Genomic DNA, 18,925 nt, shown 5'->3' with positions numbered 1-18,925 from the left:
TGAGATGTCCACCCTTGGACCCTGTTTGGAACAAAGAGCAGAGGCAACAAAAGTGTCCTACCCATCTGAGAAGGTTCCTCCTCCCCTGTGACTCCAGGAATCAGACAAGTCTTAAACCAGAAAGGACTTCAGGGATCACAGACTCCTCACTTTATAGATGAAAAGAGCTAAGGCCCAGAGAACTGACATGACTGGTCCAGTGCCAGTTAGGCATCCTGACTCCCAGTGGACCACTCTTTCCAGTGACCCACTCTGCGTGCTCTGGTCCCCACCATCCCTCTGGCACTATGGACTGCTCTGGATGATGTCAGTGAGTCTGTGAATCTCTACACACGCTCGTCTCTACACGTCCACTCCAGCTCCCAGAGGACAACAGCAGATTCCTGGTGTCACTGAGCTCTTGCACTTCTGTAGGGTAGGTGCTGGCACGTATCTACTTCATGTGCACTGAGCAAAAGTGACTCCGGGCCTGACCCTGGGGAAGGGAGGAAGAGTGAATGCTCCCTGAGGATCAAGGCCAGAGCTGTCCTGAGTCTGCCTAGGTCTGAAAGGGACAGAGAAAAAGAGACAGAGAGATCCAGAGGGTCCACCCACTGACCCATTCAGTGGGAGTTACCAGGCGACTCCCCCAGAGGCAGGGACATTCCTCTGGCCTCTAAATCCTGCTCCCTTATCAGATTGGCCCTGAGCCAGGCACTGTGCTTGCCACCCAGCCCCTCCAGGGGAGGAGGAGGAAATTGCCTTGAACTCTCCTTCCCCCCTCTCCACACCAGCACCCTCCCTCAGCTCCATCCTCATCTTGGGCTCTGGGTTGGGCAGCACCTCTTTACAGGGGTTAAGAATGAGCAAATTCTTGAGCTATTCCTGGAGCCTTGATTTTTATCATCCTTCCATTCTGGTCAATTCTGAGAGGCCAGTGGCCGGGAATGCCAGAGAGATCTGAGCCGGGCCCACCAAAACCAAAATAACCACACACGTGCCTCTCTCGAGTCCTCAGGATATGGCCATTTTAGGTGCCTGTTTTCCTACAAAGCTGCCCCCAGGCCCTGCGGGGTCACCTCACACATAGGGTGCTAGGAACTGTGAGGCACCTCTGGGTGAGCTGAAGAAAGCAGGAGCAGGTGTGGGTGTGGGGGGATAGAACAGACAGAATCCAGGGGCAGGATCTAGAAAGCCTGGCCCCAGCTTCCTCGGTTCAACTGCATGGAGATCCTGGGAAACCCAGCCTCAGTTTCTCAGCCATGAGCTTTGCCAGCAGAGGCCTCCTCTCCACCTCCCTGGGAAGGGCAGCGTAACTCTCCACCCAGACCTTTAGTAAGGACTGGAGAGCAGGTCCCACCTCCGCCCCAAGACATCTCGAAGCCTTGCAATTCAGGAGATCAAGGGTTTTAAACCAAGCAAGTGCTCTGAGTGTCCTGGAGAAAAGGGCTAGGCAAGGGCCACATTTCTTTTTATATCACAAATGCAGTCTTCATTCATTCAAAAAATATCTGAGTGCCCACCAGGTGCTAGGCCATGAGAACACAGGGCAAGCATCAGAGGAGGGCAGGACCAAGGCCTCTGCCCTTCAGAAGGAATAAAGAGGCACGGCTGGAGGGGAGCCACTCAACTGTCCTTGCCTGTCTATCAGAGAACCCCCGCCCGCTGGGCTGCAGAGGTCCTGAGGCTGTAAGTGAGTTCGGAGGCAGCACGAGCAAACCCGCCTGGAATTCCTAGCGGGTTGGGGTGGGGGGGATTCGGGGGCGGGGAGCAGGGTCTCAGCAACACCAAGGTCTGTGGGGACCAGTCCTGTGCACCAGGGTGTGGCAGCACCAATGCTTTAGATCCTGACAGGAATCAAGAATGTGTTAAAGACACTTGATTTCACCACAAGATAGATGGTGCCTTCTCAGGTGTTTCTTTCAAGCCGCACCATCCTCCCCATGAACGCCTGGGGGATTCTGGGGCACTAACAGGCTGGCGCCGTGGGGGTGGGGGTGGGGCTGCAAAGGAGAAAGGCCCTGCAGTTGAAAGAATCACCTTCCACCCTCTGCTTTGCCCCAGAATCGGGGTGGGGCGCACCCCCACGAGCCCACTCCTAACACACACACACTGGCCCACAAGGAGAAGGTCAAGCCCCTCCACCTCAGCTGACGGGCACAGAGCCACCAGGACCAGCTGCAATGAGGACCCAGGAAACCAGCCTGCCAGCCATCCCCTAGGACTAGGACAATTCTGAGGCTTCCCCTCTTGGCAAAAGCATCCCAAAAGCCAGTGACCCCAAATGTATTCCCAGAAGAGAAGAAAATGTGTCTGATTCAGTTCCTCCGACTCCAGGACTCTGACTGCTTTCCCACGTGCATCGGCCTCAACCCAAACGTCAAAGTGTGAGTGCTGAGCAGGGAGGCCCACCCTGCCTGATCTCCAGCTTGCAGCGTCCAGGCCAAGGGCAGGCTCAAAGCATCCACCAGCTCACCCAGCCCTGGGCTTGCTGGCAGTGAAGTGTAACCACCCATTTCTAACTCAGCCAGCAGAGTGTGGCCCTCTGGGAAAGTCACACACAGATTCCAGAGACGCGGCTGCTGCTGCTGTCTTGAAGAACAGTGCTCAGAGCCCAAGACACAGTCCACTGAGCATCCCCAGGGCAGGGCCATCCGTACGCTACAGGGACACCTAAACTCGTTAAACTACCGAGAGTCATTTGGATAAGCAGTGAGGAAGGCAGCTGATGAAACTGTGGGACGGTCATTTTTATGTCAAACCAGGTGAGTGTAAAGCAGCAAGAATCCCCAGCCGGGTCAAGGCAGGCGTCTCCTTTGGGTCCTCCACAGAGGGCTCTGGCTGCATCTACCAGCAATCTCGTCCCTTCCTACTTGGCCTTCAGAACCCACTCCTGGGGGCCTGGGATGCGGCAGGACCAAGCCCTGGGGGCACGTGGGAGAACCAGATAAAACCAAGAAGACAGTGGGTAGAGGAATAGAAAGAGTGGGATGCACTGAACCCTACGTGGGCTGAAGCTCTCCTATCACAGAGCGCCCGGGCCGAGGATACCTGAGACCTTAAAGAGTCAAAGTGCCCAGTAATTACTTATTGATGAATTGATGTCGTGATGCTTGGGCATGCTGAAGTGTAATCCATCCTCACAGCCTAAAGAACCAGCAAGGGGTGGGGGAAGGGGCAGAGAAGTTAGGGACCAGAGGCAGCTTCTTGGGTCTCTGCCTATGGGGCCTCTACCTACCATGCGCCTCAAACCAGCCGACTCTCGGTTGGAGCGGGCTGAGGTTCTCCATCCAGTTTTCCAGTTCCTTGGCCAAAAGGAGTTGCTGGGTTTCTGATCTTGCTTGTGATGCCAGATTTCTCCAAGGTTTGCAGAGTCGGCCTTGCACGCTTTCACGCACACTTAGCACATTAAGCCTGTAAACTGGTCAGATACCAGTAACCCTGCAACAGCAGCACAATGCTGGCACCCGATGTCACCCAGATGTCTCAGGGTGGCTCCCAAGTGTCCCCACCCCACAGTCCTCATCAAGTCCTCTCACTGAGCTAGGTCAACTCTCCCGCAGCACGGTTGAGGAGGAGGAAGCCAGCCCAGAGGCTGGGCGTGCAATGTGGATGGCACTGTTTCACCAACGGTGAACCTTTCAGCCACAAAACACTTCTTTTCCAAGAGCTGCTGAGAGGGAGCAGGGAGAAAATAAAACACCAAGGGGTTTTCAAATGCAAAAGCCCGCTCAGCCTTTGTTCTTATTTGATGAAAGCACAAACCACCAGGCAGATGACAGGCGACAGGGCATCACTGTGCTAAGAAAGTGCATTTCATCGAGTCCAGACCAGGACCTCCAGGGAGAGGTAAGTCTGCCGAACGCCGAGCGCCGGGGGGACTTCTCCACTGGCGGCTCCAGGCAGCGTCCTCAAAACTGGGATGGCGTACTCGTTAATGACCCCGAGCTGGCTCTTCCCGTTTCCTGTTTCTGCCTCCCTGCCATGTGTGACATTTCACAGGAGAGAAGAGCTACCAAGGCAGGTGATAAGAAGAGAAAACCATAAAAATGAATAGATCGTGGGAGGTCAAAATATTAAGTCCACTGTGAGCTGCCTGAGAAGGACAAGTGAAGTCTGTGACTCACACAGACCTGGGTCTTCTTACTTCCCATCTGAGGTTGTGAGCGGTGGCAGAGAGTCTGGAGCATAGCAGGCACAGTGTCTGCTGGGCGAATGAAGGCATGAATTCCCAGCAGAGGCCTTGCATCTGGAGTGACCAGCCGGCTTTCTGAGAGACCTGTCACTCCCTGACTCCCATTCTTCAGAGGTGCCATGGAAATTAGCAGGGGCTGCTGAGCAGCCAAGCTCCTGGCAGCTCCCGAGGGCAGAGGCGCCAGCTCCACGCCCACAGCTCCTGGAGCCCTAGGGCAGGGAGGCTGTCTATTACAAACCCCGATTCTAGATTTCCCCAACCCTGCCAGCACAAGCCCCGCACACCACACACCCGCAGAATCCACCTCAAACAGCATCTCTAACCCAACAGGAAGATGAAGTGTCCTGCCCTCGCCAGTTTCCCTGGTCGACCCACTGGGGGCAAAGAGTGGGCTGTGCTGTGTTCCAAGGAGCTGTGGGATCCATGCCCAAATATTCCAGTTCTCATCCGCCTGGGCACACGGAGGGACTGCACACCATGGCCTGCCACCCTGAACACACCGGCCACTGATGTGACTTTCCCAGGCCTCGCAGAAAGACATGGAGACTTTGCCTGCGGGGCTGTGACTTGCTCTGACCAGCAGCAGATGGGTCTTACACTGTGAGACATCAGAGCCTAGACCTCAAGAGGTCTTAGAGATTCCCTTTTCACCTAAAAGGTCAGTTTCCTTGAGAATCAGAAATCACACGGGGGAAGAGAGGCCCAGCTCAGAGCCAGTGCCGATCAGCAGACATGGGAGAGAGGCTCTCTGGGAGCACCCAGGCCCTGCAGAGCCACCAGCTGACCACCACAGCGTTAATAAGCTCAGGGAACGAGACCAGCTGAGCCCGGCCCAAATGGGTAACCCACAGAACTGTGAGCAGTAACATGGCTGTTGCGTTAATCTACTAAATTTGGGGGGGTCTGTTATGCACCAATAGATAACTGATATAACACTCATCCAGCAAGTCTATGCAGCTATTCAGAAGAATGAGGTCTATACCTGCTGATGTGGAAAGATGGCTAAAGAAGCAGCCAAGTAGTATGTATGACACAATTCTACTCAGGGCAAATGACGAGGTAACAGGTAGGCAGCTGGATGCGAGTCTATCATAAAAATACCTGCACAGAATATACGCCAAAGTATTAACAGTGATTATCCCTGAAGGCTAGGATTACAGGGGATTTTCCTTTTCTACAATTTATGTAATGTTTGAATACTATGAGTTTGCATTGTTTTTGCAACAACAACAAAAAAGGCACTTTAAAAAAAATTCACCTTGAATTCTGCTACAAGCTAATTTCTCCTAAAAATCTCTTTTCATCCTGTCACTCTCCTGTTAGGGGCCAACACTGGCTCCCTTTTGCTGGCCTCCTGAAACTGGAACCTCCTCTGGGTGGCATTCAAGTTTCCCCATAGAGAAGAGCCCACCCTCTCTTGCCAGCTGTGCCCTCTCTCCCTTGGTCATCTCCTCCAGCCCATGCCCATCTCTACGGCAGCCTCCAGCTCGCCATCCACCACTGCAACCACTCACAGAACCCCTCCCTTGTCTCCTAAATCCCCCCTTCCCTCCAGGCCCAAGCCAATCTCCCCTGGGATCCTTCACGGGTCTTCAGAGAAAGTGCCACCCAGCCCTGCCTTGACTGGATGGTGTCCTGTATTACTCGGCCTGCACTGCGGGCACCGACCCCTCAAAGGAGACCTTCACAGACACAGGCCGACTGGCCACCACCACTTCCAGCTTCTAACAGTGGGAGAGGGCAGAGCCCAGACAAAGAGTTCCAGCTGCTTCTCTCTCGGGCAGCAAGGGTGGTGCTGGGTAGTGGGTGGCGACCCTGGACTAGAGCTGCCTCCCTACCCCGCCCATCTCCAGCAGTGAGCAAGTGGGAGCCATTTGCACCGGTGGCTAATGTAGGGTGACTCATGCCTTCCGGACGCTCCAAGAGCTCTCCCTCCCACCCTCTAGGTCCCACAGGCTGCATACAGATCCAAACTCTGCCTTCAAACCTAATTGCCTTCCTGGGGGACCCAACGGCTCTTCCTCACTTAGGTCTCTGCAATCTGCATGTCCAGTTTTTAAACAAAGCTGTTTAGAATCTCCCAGGATTAAGACAAGTGGAAAATTGCAAGCCCAGACCTCTACCTCACTTTCTCTAAAACAAAACATGTCATTCTACACATTCACACACCCAGAAACACACACCCCCATTCAAAACCAGCCTGACACCTGCCCCTCTGAGCCCTTCTATAGGGCTTGGCCCGAGTTGGGGCTGGGGACTTGCTGAAGCAGGATCTACTCCCTCTGTCCCCGGTACCACCATCCCCAGGGCTTGTTAGTCTCCACACTGTGGCAGGTGGCCAGAGGAGAGGGCTCAGGCAGGGCCGCCAGGTGCTGTATTCCAGCTTTACACTGCCCTCCACAGAGGGGCATTCACGTCACAGTATATACTGACCTGCTGTACGGGCTCCAGTGGGCCTCCCAGCTGAGTCGCAGAACAACGCAGGAGAGCTCTCTCCCACACAAACCCATGCAGGCACACCCAGCCACACACACGCTAGGGCAAGCACACACATACTCACTGACACACACAGACACACGTGCATGGCCACACCCTGTTCCAACCTTGCTCTGAGCATCCCCGAGATCACTTCCCTCACCTGTCCACTGCTCTCAGAGGCCTGTTCCCCGCCCCCAGCTCTCTCCTGACTCTGAACCTGACACACTTCCCTCGCTGGGACTGGGAAGAGCACAGAATGTGTGTGGTGCCAGCGACACACGCACCGCACGATGCGGGGGTGAGCACAGGTACATGTATAGCCAGGGCCGCTCCTGCCAGGGTTCTAGAAGGCTGTCTCGGGCAGAATTGGATGTTGCTCAGGTTTTACTATAATATATTTGCTTTAATTTGTCTTTTTAACCTGAAGAAAGGCAATTTTGCAAATTTGCACAAAGGTGCAGTAAGGGCTAGCAGCAGCCTAAGCGCCTCAGCCAAGGCCGAGAACTGCCCACGATCCTGCACCCGACGCCGCGAGACCCTCAGCCTGCGTGCAGCGACAGCCAAGCCTCCTCAGCCAGGGCAAGGGGGGATTCCAGGGGTCCAGTGAGCTGCCCGCCTCTTCAGACCCCTGGGCTCTGCTCCATCCCCATCCCTTCCTGTTCCCATCACAAGGTCAGATACTTCAGCACAAGCTGACGGTTGAGGGTAGAAACGGTCACAAGACTCAGAAAGTGAGTGAGTATTCAAAGCACAATTAATTTCCAGCCACTGTAAGGGGAGCGGGAAGGAAGAGAGAGGGCGGAAGGGGTGTGGTAGACCAAAAGCACAGATAGTATTAAACAACGGATCATCAAAAACTAATCGACACTTGGCTCCCGAGCGCAGACTGATGCACACACGCTGTGACACTGACAGCCAGCAGAGGGGCTCCTCTGGCTCTGCCCTTCTCAAGAGCGCAGCCCAGGTCAGGACAAGTTTTTGGTTGTGTTTTTGCTTCAAGAGGAGGGAAAGGGTTTGGAAGCTGGAGGTTACCCGGCAGATCTTCTCATTTCATCAGGCTGTGGCTATATCTGAAGTTGAAATGATTAACTTGTCAGCTGGAGTCCACCAATGGAGCTTTCTAACCCCTGAATGCATCGGGCAGGGCAGGAGGTGATTGCAACGAAAGCAGCGGCACAGCACAGAAGTCAGGCCGCAGGACCCTGCCTCTGACAGTCAAGCATCTCAGTAAACAACCTCCGCCCCCAGGCCGACTTCTATCAGGAATTAGGGCCTCTGGTTTACTCATTAACTTCATTCTTCCTCCTCCATCCACCTCCAGGCCAGAGGCAGAGCAGGCCCTCGTAAGGGGAAGAGGTATGTGGGAAGCCCCAGGACTGGAAGCCAAACCCAGGCATGCGCCCTGGTCCCACCCCAGACACCATCTTTATGGGAGGCAGAAGGAAGCGGAGCACCTGATCACCCAGACTCCCCGCTGGCGGGTGAGGAAGCCAGCCGAAGGAAAGCAGTTAACCTCCAAACGTCACAGAGGCTCAAAGGCATGACAAGAAACAGCAAAACCCAGCTTCCTTTCTGGACAGTCCTTCGTTCAGGTCTCCTTCACCTTGGCTTCAACACAGATGCACAGGAGGAGCATGGTCACCTGGCTAGAAACCACTGGTGATGTCAGGCACTGCAGGCCTCCTGGGAAGCTCCCCACCCAGTTCCGCCGGCAGGGCCCACCAGGAGCAGGCCCCGCAGAATCTCGGTGATGGGGCAGGATGTGCCGTGAGGAGCCAGGACGTGCTGAGCAGCAAGGACTCTCAGCCACTTGTCCTTAAGTCCCTCCCTCCCTGACACCTGCTCTTCACGAGACCGATTCCCTCAGCTGGGGCCCACACGCCTGCTTGCACGCACAGACCACCCCATAGGCCGTGCCCCAAATCCCAGAGCAGAGAGAATAAGGCCAACACCCACCCAGGCCCTGAGGAGGAGGGAGAAAGACTTAAAATGGGAGCTCCCACACTCCTGCTGCAGCAGGCTCAAGGCGGGGCTGGAGAGGATTCCCAGGACCCGGTAAGAGGGGCCGGCTATAGGTCTGTAGCAGGAAAGGCAGGTGTGGAGGGACGAGAGCAAGACCCCGAGGCCCTGAGAGCGCTAAAGATGTGGTCTCAGGCAGGTCTCTGACCCTCTCCACCTTAGGCGCTGCCCCTGCAAAATGGGGGCAAATGACAGCTACCTCACAGGACACTTGTGAAAATTAAATGACATCTAAACTAAGATTTAATGCGATTTAAATTAGTTGTGGACATACGTAGAGAGTCTGAAACTGTGACCGATGATGACAACAAATATGAACACTGGCGTCCTGAATACAATGTGCAAAGCAAGAAGGACAACAAGAGGTTCATGGCCACTCCTGGGACACCAAATAACCTGCTGGAACTCACAGAGAAGATCTTTTGGCAAGATGTGCTACCAGCCAGCGCGTCCTTCCCACCGCCCCCAGCCCCACCCCCACACTGCTGGGTTCTCGGAAGGTAAGAGATTTACAAATCGCCCAGCAGGGAGAAGCCACAGCACAAAACACACATCAATTAAAACACAAAAAGGCCCAGGTCTGTAAGCAGCTCCCCAGGGAACCTGGATCAGCACCATCCATGCCGGCTGCCTAAGTAGCTTCTGCCTGCCTCCAGCTCCACAGGGGCCTCGGAGCACAAGTGCCAGGAACAAAGAAGCTATCAGCCAAACCCCAGGGGCCTGGAGGAGCAGCCAGGCCCTGGTGAGGGTCCTGGCAGGGGGCCGGAGTGGGGGGCATTCCTGCAGCCCCAGTATAGAGGAACAGAGGCAGGTAGGACTGGCCAGATTCCTACAGAGTTTTCTCTGGCCGGCTGGTGGGAGGGCCTCCACCCTGGCTCCCAAGCCGCTGGGAGGAGACAGGAAGCAGGAAGTTACAGGCCTCTGCTGCTTCCCTCGGCTTCCTCCTGGACAATCAGGGTGGCCAAGAAAGAAATTAAGAATACTGCCAGCCGTCAACCAGAAACAGTGAGGAGGGAGTAACTCTCTCCTGACCCCCAAAGCCCAATTTAAGGAGCTTTTCAATTCAAAGTCAACAGCTAAGGCACAGAGACATCTAGAAAACATCAGCATCCCATTCTACCATCGTTCCACACCCAACAGTCAAAGGGCAAGAGAGACTCTGACTTCAGACAATTCGGAACACTCAGACTTTCAGAGGCCCCACCACACAACGGACCCAGGCTAACACTAACCTATTTTCTCTGAATCTCCTGCAAACACCTTGGCTGCTGACAGATAAGAAGATCCCAGGATATTCCTGCAGGAAAACAAAAAATTAGGTCATCACTTCACTGTGAAGACACTAGGGTACATTCTGTCCAGCAACAGCCACTCTTTGGGGTGGCAGTCTCCCATCTAGAACCCACTCACTCAACAGATGCAGAAGGCCAGCAATGGCAAACTGGCTCCATCTGCTGTGCCGGTTCCATTCAGCTGGTGGGTGCCTCAAGCATCATGAGCAGCACCTGAGCCCCAGCTCAGCAGGAAAGGCAGCTGTGATGGATTGGTGATGTCTGCTAAGGGCAGTTATAAAAGTAACAGTATCCGTGCCACAAAGTTGCTATCCTTGGGGGAAACCCTTGACATCCAGGAATTAAAATTTGTAATTTTGACCGCTCACAAGTGATCTGAAGTTTCAAGATCTGTAAAAGTATGTAACTTTACTGAGACTTGAATTTGACTCACACGCCCTATGCGGCTGAAGTGAAGGAAAAGGCCAATTTATTGTTTTCATCTCTATCACATCCAAAGTTATTCTTGTGGAGCAATGAAAACTTGGTGGAAAACGGCTATGAGGTGAGAGAGAAAACTGGAGTTGTTAACTGGGGATGTGAAGATTTATACAGGAAACATTTGGCTCTCTGCGGAAACATGACTCCGGAGAAAGCCAGGCCCGGGTATGAATATTGCTGTGGAGGCAAACTTGGGATTCTAGAAGGTACAAGATTCATTTCTCCTTTTTTTGGATGGCAAAATGAAAAAATATTTTTTATGAGGTGTAAGTGATATATAACATATTAATTTCAGGTGTACAACATAATGATTGGATATTTGTAAATACTGCAAAATGATTACCACAATAAGTCTAGTTAACATCAATCAACATACATAGTTACAAAAATTCTGTCCTGTGATGAGAACTTTTAAGATCTACTCTCTTAGCAACTTTCAAATATACAATATGGTATTACTAACCATAGTCATCATGTTGTATATTACATCCCTGGGTCAAGATGCATTTCTTGAGGACATCAGGGGTCCACACCATGGCTACTCTGTGCCTCTGAGCAGTGAGGACTGGGCCAAGGAGAACAGAGGCAGGTAGAATCCATGCCCTAAAGGGGCTTACAGTCTACTTAGAGAATGATGGCCCCGCATCCTCACAATCACCCAGCTCAGAATCAGCTTCCAACCCCCTTATCCGTTCCTCACCACCCCTGGCCAATCAGTTCACAAACGGTCTCAATCCTCAGGTTTATTCCCTCTTTTCCAATTCTCATGGCTGCCCAGCCTCTCTCCCCAGCGTGATTTCCCTCTTCACAGACCCCAGATTCACCCTCCTTAAGCCTCGCCCTGCCTCTGCTACTCTTCCTACTCAAAACCTGCGAAGTCCCCAGGGCCTCCCCAGGCCGACTGTGTCTCCGGCCCCAGATCAGTGCCGGCACGTGGTGGGCATGCAGCTTCTCTGAATGAGTGAATGGGTGGAGGAAATTCCTTGGCTGGACATTTGAAGCCACCAAAATATGGCCACTATCTACCTGTCCAGGCTTTTCTCTCTCTGCTTCCCTCCACACAACCTACTCATCGGCCCATCTGAGCTATCCACACACCCCAGCCCTTTCTCAGAGCCTTTCCTCAGGCTGATCCCTCCTCCCTTCTGCCAAAACGCAAGCCACACTTCAAAGTTCAAGCCAAACACCGGCTGCTGCATCAGGGTGAGGACCCCCCTGTCTGATCCCATGTAACACTCTACCCTCATAGGCCGCTCTCCTTATAATTTGAATCATCTTTCTTTGAACCCCTTTCTTAACCCTCTACTGCATTATTAGCCCCATGAAGACAAGGACCTTTATCTTTTTCATTTTCTCATCATCAGAACTTAGCACAGGGAGCCTGCCGACTGGTGCAGCGGTTAAGTTCGAGCACTCTGCTTCACCGCCCAGGGTTCGCTGGTTCGGATCCCAGGCACGGACCCACACACGGCTTATTAAGCCATGCTGTGGTAGGTGTCCCACATACAAAGTAGAGGAAGATAGACACGGATGTTAGCTCAGGACCAATCTTGCCCAGCAACAAGAGGAGGATTGGCAGCAGATGCTAGCTCAGGGCTAATCTTCCTTAAAAAAAGAAGGAAGGAGGGAGGGAGGGACGGACGGAAGGAAAGAATTTAAAAAAAAAAGAACTTAGCACAGACGTTTGTAGTGTGACACACACACTAAGTGTGAGTGGAATTCCCAAGCAGTGTATAAAAGCCAGGAGAGATGAGGACAGAAAATGCCATGGAGTTCCAAGGAAAAAGAGGCTCTTCTGGAATGGTTGGTCAGGGAAGGCTCCATGAAAGAGTTCAGACACGAGTAGGGTCTTGAAACAGGGGCAGGAGGGAGTGGGAAAAGCATTCCAGGAAGGTGGGACAGTATGAACTAAGGTACAAAGAAGGAATGAGCAAAGCATACTTGGAAGCTCAGTCTGGCTAGAAACAAGGGCTCCTGGGAGAGAGGAGCGGAGAGCAGGCTAGACGGGCAGGCTGGGAATGGAGAGGAAGGATGCAGAGTGCCAGCCCAGCCACCTGGATCAGACCCAGGCCCTCCTAGTCAGTGGGGACGATGACCACAGCAGGCCTGGTCCTTAACGGGAGAAGAAAAGAAGTCTTGTCATCTCTTGTCCCGCACATATTAGTCTAGTCTTCTCGGTGAGGTTATAAATAACAGCCACCATTCACCACACACCTGCTGCATGAGAGGCCCGAAGCCGCGTGCTTCTCACCGTGTTACCTCACTGCTCCTTCCCACAGCGCCCAGCGCCCGCCCACCTGTCCGGGAGTGTTATCCTCCTTTGCCAGGAGGAAGCAAAAGCTAAGAGGAGAGGGCACGTGCCCAAGGCCTCATCCACTCACTGTTCACTGAGCAATCCTGCCTGGAGTTCCAGACTCAGGCAGGAGGCCCGCACTCCAGGCCCAACAGCTCCCACTTCAGCTGGCCTGCTTCTCCACAACCTTCCTCAAGGGCAACATTTATTAAGCACACAGTAGGAGCTTAATAAAGCACACTAAACAGAAAGTAAAACTGTGACTGCCGGGGGCGGAGGGGAGGGAGGAATGGGGAATTGTTGTTTAATGGGTGAACATTTCCAGTTTTGCAAGATGAAAAAGTTCTGGAGATCCCTTGCACATCAATGTGAATACACTGAACTGGACTGTCCATTCACAAATGGTCAAGGGGCGAGGAAGATGGCGTCGGCCGTGCTGGTGGCAGGAGTGCGCCATGGCCGGCAGCTCTGGGCTCCTGCAGAACTCTTGGGAGCAGCTGCGGAGGAAACTTCAGTGGAGCTGGCCAGGCTTTCCAAGTCCTCCGAGGGGACCAGTATTAGTGGTCCAAGGTCCAGCTGTATTCAGAACCAGCAAATGATACCAAGGGAAGTAAGGAGATTTCCAGCCTTTTGGATAGTATCTTTTGGATGGCAGCTCCCAGAAACAGACTCAGCATTGAAGTCAACCAGTGTAGGAGAAGAAACCCTCATAAGCTTATTAAAGTTAAGACCAATATAGACGTTTGTCCTGAACGTGGTCACCTGAAACCAAAACATGTCCTTTGTGGCTGTTGCTATGAGAAGGTGTGCAAGGAGACTGCAGAAATCGGAACACAGATAGGAAAACTCGAAGGCGGCCCTGTCAAGGCTCCTAACGTAGAGACCGTGGTGCTCCACACGGGAGAGGCAGCGTCTGAACGAGCTCAGGGCAAGAGGACCCTTGAACGAGACAGGAAGCGACCGTCCTGGTTCACCCAGAATTGACACCAAAGATGTTCAAAGCGGATAATTTCACATAAAACATTTCTCCTGAAAGAGTGGAAGATTCTCTGTTTTTATGTTGTTTTTGTGCTTGTTTTTAAATCATCAACCTAGTTTGAAACAATTCTTTATAAGCAGTTTTGTATGGGGAATTTGAAGAATATGTCATGAGTAAACTCTGAAAATGTTTGTTTATGCAGATGCTCAGTGGATTCATATGTCTGTTTCCGTTATACTATAAGGTACTTCTAAGTGAACATAACATTTCCAGGACAGAAAAATAAAACAAGTAATTTAAAATTCATCGCAAAAAAAAAAAAAAATGGTTAAGATGGTAGCCGGCCCCATGGCCGAGCAGTTAAGTTTGCGCGCTCCGCTTCGGCAGCCCAGGGTTTCACAGGTTCGAATCCTGGGCACCGACATGGCACCACTCATCAAGCCATGCTGAGGTGGCGTCCCACATGCCACCACTAGAAGGACCCACAACTAAAAATACACAACTATGTAACAGGGGGCTTTAGGGAGAAAAAGGAAAAATAAAATCTTTAAAAAAGAGCAGGACAGGGGCTGGCCTGGTGGCACAGAGGTTAAGTGCACACGTTCTGCTTCAGTGGCCCTGGGTTCACGGGTTCGGATCCCAGGTGCAGACATGGCACCGCTTGGCAAGCCATGCTGTGGGAGGTGTCCCACATATAAAGTAGAGGAAGATAGGCACGAGTGTTAGCACAGGGCCAGTCTTCCTCAGCAAAAAGAGGAGGATTGGCAGCAGTTAGCCCAGGGCTGATCTTCCACAAAAAAAATATAGAAATAAATAAATTTTTAAAAAGGGCAGGACATTCTCTTTAAAAAAAAAAAAAAAAACATGGTTAAGAGGGAGGCCTAGGCCTGTGGCCAAGTGGTTAAAGTTCTGGGCACTCCACTTCCCCAGCCCGGGTTCACGGGTTCAGATCCCAGGCACGGACCTACTCTACTCATCAGCCACGCTGTGGTGGCGCCCCACATACAAAGTAGAGGAAGATTGGCACAGTTGCTAGCTCAGGGACAGTCTTCCTCACACAGACACACAGACACACACACACACACACACATAAAAATGGTTAAGATGGTAAATTTTATGTTTTTTACCACAATTAAAAATAAAAAGTAAAGCACACTTATTGACTGATTGGCTGCCAATATCACCTTATACTGCTAATTATCTGATGCTGGAAGAGACTCTAGAAACATTTTAGACAAACAACCCTCCGAAACAGAGAGCTGGAAAGGGAAGGAAGCTGGCCCAGGGGCGCACAATCACGGCGTCAAGGCTAAGACGCGCAGGCTCGCCCGAGAAGAGTGGCAGAGGCAGTGCGGCATCACGGAAAGCGCCCGGACGAGCGGTCACAGCCCCCGCTTCAGGTTCTGCTCCTTCACTTACCGAGTTCTGTGACCTCAGAGAAATCACTTATTTTCTCCGAGCTTCATTTTCCTGACCTATCAGAAAGCAGTTAAAAATAGCCTATACTTTACAAGATTACGCGTGAATCAAATAAAATCATATACAACTAATGTGAAGAGAAAGCACTTGGCCAACTACGAATTACTTTATAAATACTATTTATTGTCATTTATATTAAATATCTCTTCATAGATTTAAAGATTAAAAGCTGATTAAGTCAGACAAAAAACAATCCCACTCCATCCTGGTCCGTGCTCAGCTGTTCAGGGCCTTGCACACAGCAGGTCTTCAGAGAGTGAGTGCAGAACTGAATGACCCTTCAGGTTTTATCTATCCCAATCCTCTTCGCTCCCTCACCCCCAGCCCACAGCCCAGCTGCACTAGCTGCCAGGACCAGGCGGAGGGTGGGAAACGGTGTGAGCGAGTGTCTGCCTCCCTGGCTGCATTCCTCAGCTAAATATAAATGATTCGTCCAGTCCATTGTTCGCAATTATCCATAATACCTCTCCTCCCTTCCCCATCACTTACAGTGACAAGCTGACTGTACATCTTTATAGCAGAACATACATACAAAACATTCTCTAAGGCTATTTTTAGTGGAGAGAGGGAAGCTGGCTGGTATACAGGGATCAGAGCATGAGTCCTCAGTTTTCTCCACAAGTCCAGGAAAGCTTCCTGGAGGAGGAAATACCTGAGTCACCCGAGAGAAGGCGCCAGCTGCAGGTCAGACGGGCGCCCTCTCCTAATGATTTCGGTTCTCTGAACCAAAGAGGGGTGAGCTGCTGCCTTCTTATCCCTGTTTTGGGGAAGGGGTGGAAAAGTCGACACAGCCCAGGGGATCCCATTCTACCCCAATGCTTCAAACTGCCCCAGACACTATAGGCACTTGGGGGAGCAGCAGAGAAGAGGCTGGTATCTTTCTTAAAGAGAGACGATGCAAGATTCCAGTTCCGAGATACACAAGGACAAATACTGCCCTCATAACAAGCCAGTTTCTTGTTTGGACTTTTTTTTTTTTTTTAACCACAAGAAAGTTTTTTAAAGTCCCAAACTTGGATGCACAGATGGACTACATCTCGGACCTCAGGCCGTGCCAAAGCCCTGTCACTCTGAGCGCCGATCTGCCATAGGTGGCCCAAAGAGTGGTCAGGGGTGCCCGGGGTCTGCAGGCAGTACCCCAGCCGTGCCCGAGCCCCCCGCCCTCCCTGGGGGCGTCGTATGGATGGCCCCAAGCTGGGCCGCTGGGCCGCACAGCTGAAACCCTTGACAGCTCCGCGGCTCTCCCCTTCAGCTCCATCCTCAGCCCTCGCAGCCCTCCGCCTGGGATTCGGCCGTCCCCTCTCCCACAGCCCCACTTCCGAAAGGTCTTCCTCCGAGCCTCTCCCCTTGCAGAGCCCTCTCTGCCCGGTTACCGGGCCCCACACACACCGTCCCGGTCCCGGGCCGCTGCCCGCCCCCTCACAGGGCGCCCACCCCTCCCTCCCTCATCCTCCCCACTGCCGCCCTCCGACACCCCCTCCGCGGGGCGCCCCCGAGCCGCTCCTCTCCCTGGACACCCGCTGGGGGGCTGCCGGCCCGCCCCGAGCCGGTCGAGCCCTGCAGCCCCGCGTGCCCCGCGCCCCGGGGGCCCGGGCCGCACTCACCGCGGCCGCAGGAACGGGGGTCCCGGCTGGCTCCCTCCGCACCGCCGCCGCCACGGCCGCCGCCAGCGGAAACGGGGGGCGGGGCGGGGGCTCGCGGCGGGCGGGGCCTGCCCGGGATCGGCGGGGCGGGGCGGAGTGGGGCGGGGCCTGCCCGGGAACGGCGGGGCGGGGCGGGACAGCGGCTGGAGGAGGGAGCGGAGCGGGGCGGGGCGGAGCGGAGCGGGGCGGGGCGGGCGCCGGGGAGCGGGGAGCGGGGAGCGGGGGGCGGGGGGCGGGGACGGGACCCGAGGGCCTCTAACCCCCGCGGCCCGATCCCTGGCTCCAGAGCCGGAGGAGCCCCGAAGGGAGCCTGGGCCGTGCTGGGCGGGGCGTCCCGGGCAGGCGGGGCCGCCCTCGGGGATGCCGGAAGCCTTTCTCCCCTCCCGCCGCCTGGATTCTGGGGTCGGACGGCCGAGGACTGATTACGCCGCGTCTCCTCCCACTCCCCCACCACGCCCCCCGGCCTGGCCGCAGCCCTGACCCGAGCTGGGGAGGGGGAGAGCAGGGCCTGGGAGCGCGCGCTCCTGCGCCCGGCGTCCGGACACCCCCGAGGGCCGTCCTGGCCAGGGGCTCAGCTTTGCCCTAGGGCCAGGTCGTCCGGCCCCGCCGCCCGCACCCCCGCCCCTCGGAAGTCCCTCCCTGGTATTTCGGGCGGGCGGACTATTTGCGATGTTGACGCGGGTGTGTTTCGACTACTGCCTGGAGATACTCTGTGGAGGAGCCGCTATCTGTCTCCTAGGAGCTGGAGGCCTCCAAGTGTTGGTCAAGGGCACCGTGTGCCGGGAGGCACGCAATTGAAGCAGGAAAAACTCAAGTTAGACGTCTGCGGCCGAGTGCTTCCTACAGGCCTTTCCTGGCCTGCGTTCTTGAAGCCAGCACGTCTGGCCTCCTTTCCAAAGTGAGAACGGAACAGCCGTCTCTCCTCCTCGTCGTCCTTGTCATGGAAATGTACTCTGTGCTTCCCACGTGCACGATCATGTGCTAAGTATGATTTGAAACAAATGTCTAACCCTGACTGTGACCGCCAGGGTCCCCTGGTGTCTCCTGATTAGACTGGCAGTCTACTCATCTCCTGGACCCCCTCCCCTCAAACACACACAACCTTGTTTTTGTCTGTTATACAACTCAATAATCCAACTCCTTCTGACTCCCCTTCCCCTTCCTTCAAAACCTTGTTCAATGCCCCCCATAAGGCCTTGCCCGGCTACCCCCAGCAGCCCCCATCTCTCCGGTCGCTGTGGCAGTCCTGTAGCACGTGTTGCTAGCTCTGCCCAGCTTCCAGAAGAGGAAATTGAAACAGAGAGAAAGGGATTTGCTTGCGATGTCTGCTGGGCGAGTGATCTTACTGTGAAAACAAGGGAGGCAGCCTGGTGGGGAGCAACCACCAGGCTTTGGAGCCCAGACAGGCCTGGGGCTGAACCCTGGCTCTGCCTCTTCTGGGTTGTGACCTCCCTCGGCCTCAGTTTCCTCACCTGTGAAATGGACTTAATAACACCAATCCATCACTGTTGATGGGATGACCAAGGTGATGGAGGCAGAAGCACAACATTTAATGCATAGTGGGTAGGCAACAAATGTTAGCTTCCTCCTGCCCTCTAAAAAAAGATAAGGAAATCTGAAATAATAGGATTAGGGAGCCTTAGGGATGGAAGAAACCGTAGAAGAATCCCCTCAGCAATAACCCCGAAAGTGGCCATGCTGCCAACCCTCCTTCAACACATCCAGACGTGGAGCACTCGGTGCCTCCAAAGGGGTTTACAGCCAGAAGAGAAGCCCGTGACGGAGAGCTGCAGAGGGCATGGAACACTCAAAGGAGGCCAAGGCGACTCTCTGGCTGCAAGGCAGACACGCCCCACCATGTCCCCTGAGCACAAAACTCAAATAAATAACTGACAAGGAGGCAAGACTCTCTTAGGGCAGGAACTCCCAAAAGCATGAGGTCACAGATTCCTGTGCCAGGCTCCTGCCGAATGTCGGTGAGTTTCTGTCCTGGAGGTTCTGCAAAAGCTGAGGACAAAGCACCATCTAGATAAGGTGACATGTCCAGGTTCTCAGCCACATCCCACTTACTTCTCTTGTCCTGGCAGA

The 18,925-nt window shown here is 53.8% G+C and overlaps 1 protein-coding gene and 1 pseudogene across 9 annotated transcripts in view; one reads left to right on the top strand and one right to left on the bottom strand.

Moving 5' to 3' along the window:
* Positions 1-16,923, bottom strand: part of TSPAN9 (tetraspanin 9) — a 193,510-nt gene extending 176,587 nt beyond the window's left edge. For 4 of the 9 annotated variants that reach the window (XM_070270872.1, XM_070270876.1, XM_070270875.1 and 1 more), the window contains exons 1-2: positions 16,799-16,923; positions 9,904-9,968 (exon numbers count right to left, since the gene is read on the bottom strand). The gene's annotated coding sequence lies outside the window, so the exon portion shown is untranslated. The remainder of the gene's footprint in view (positions 1-9,903; positions 9,969-16,798) is intronic. The other 5 variants (XM_070270874.1, XM_005610847.4, XM_023642995.2 and 2 more) reach the window with 4 other exon arrangements.
* On the top strand, positions 13,001-13,918 carry LOC100057658 (large ribosomal subunit protein bL32m pseudogene; annotated as a pseudogene).
* Positions 16,924-18,925: the final 2,002 nt, after the last annotated feature.

This window comes from Equus caballus, chromosome 6, assembly GCF_041296265.1.
Source record: "Equus caballus isolate H_3958 breed thoroughbred chromosome 6, TB-T2T, whole genome shotgun sequence".
Classification (NCBI taxonomy): Eukaryota; Metazoa; Chordata; class Mammalia; order Perissodactyla; family Equidae; genus Equus; species Equus caballus.
This window is presented reverse-complemented; position numbering and strand designations above follow the sequence as displayed.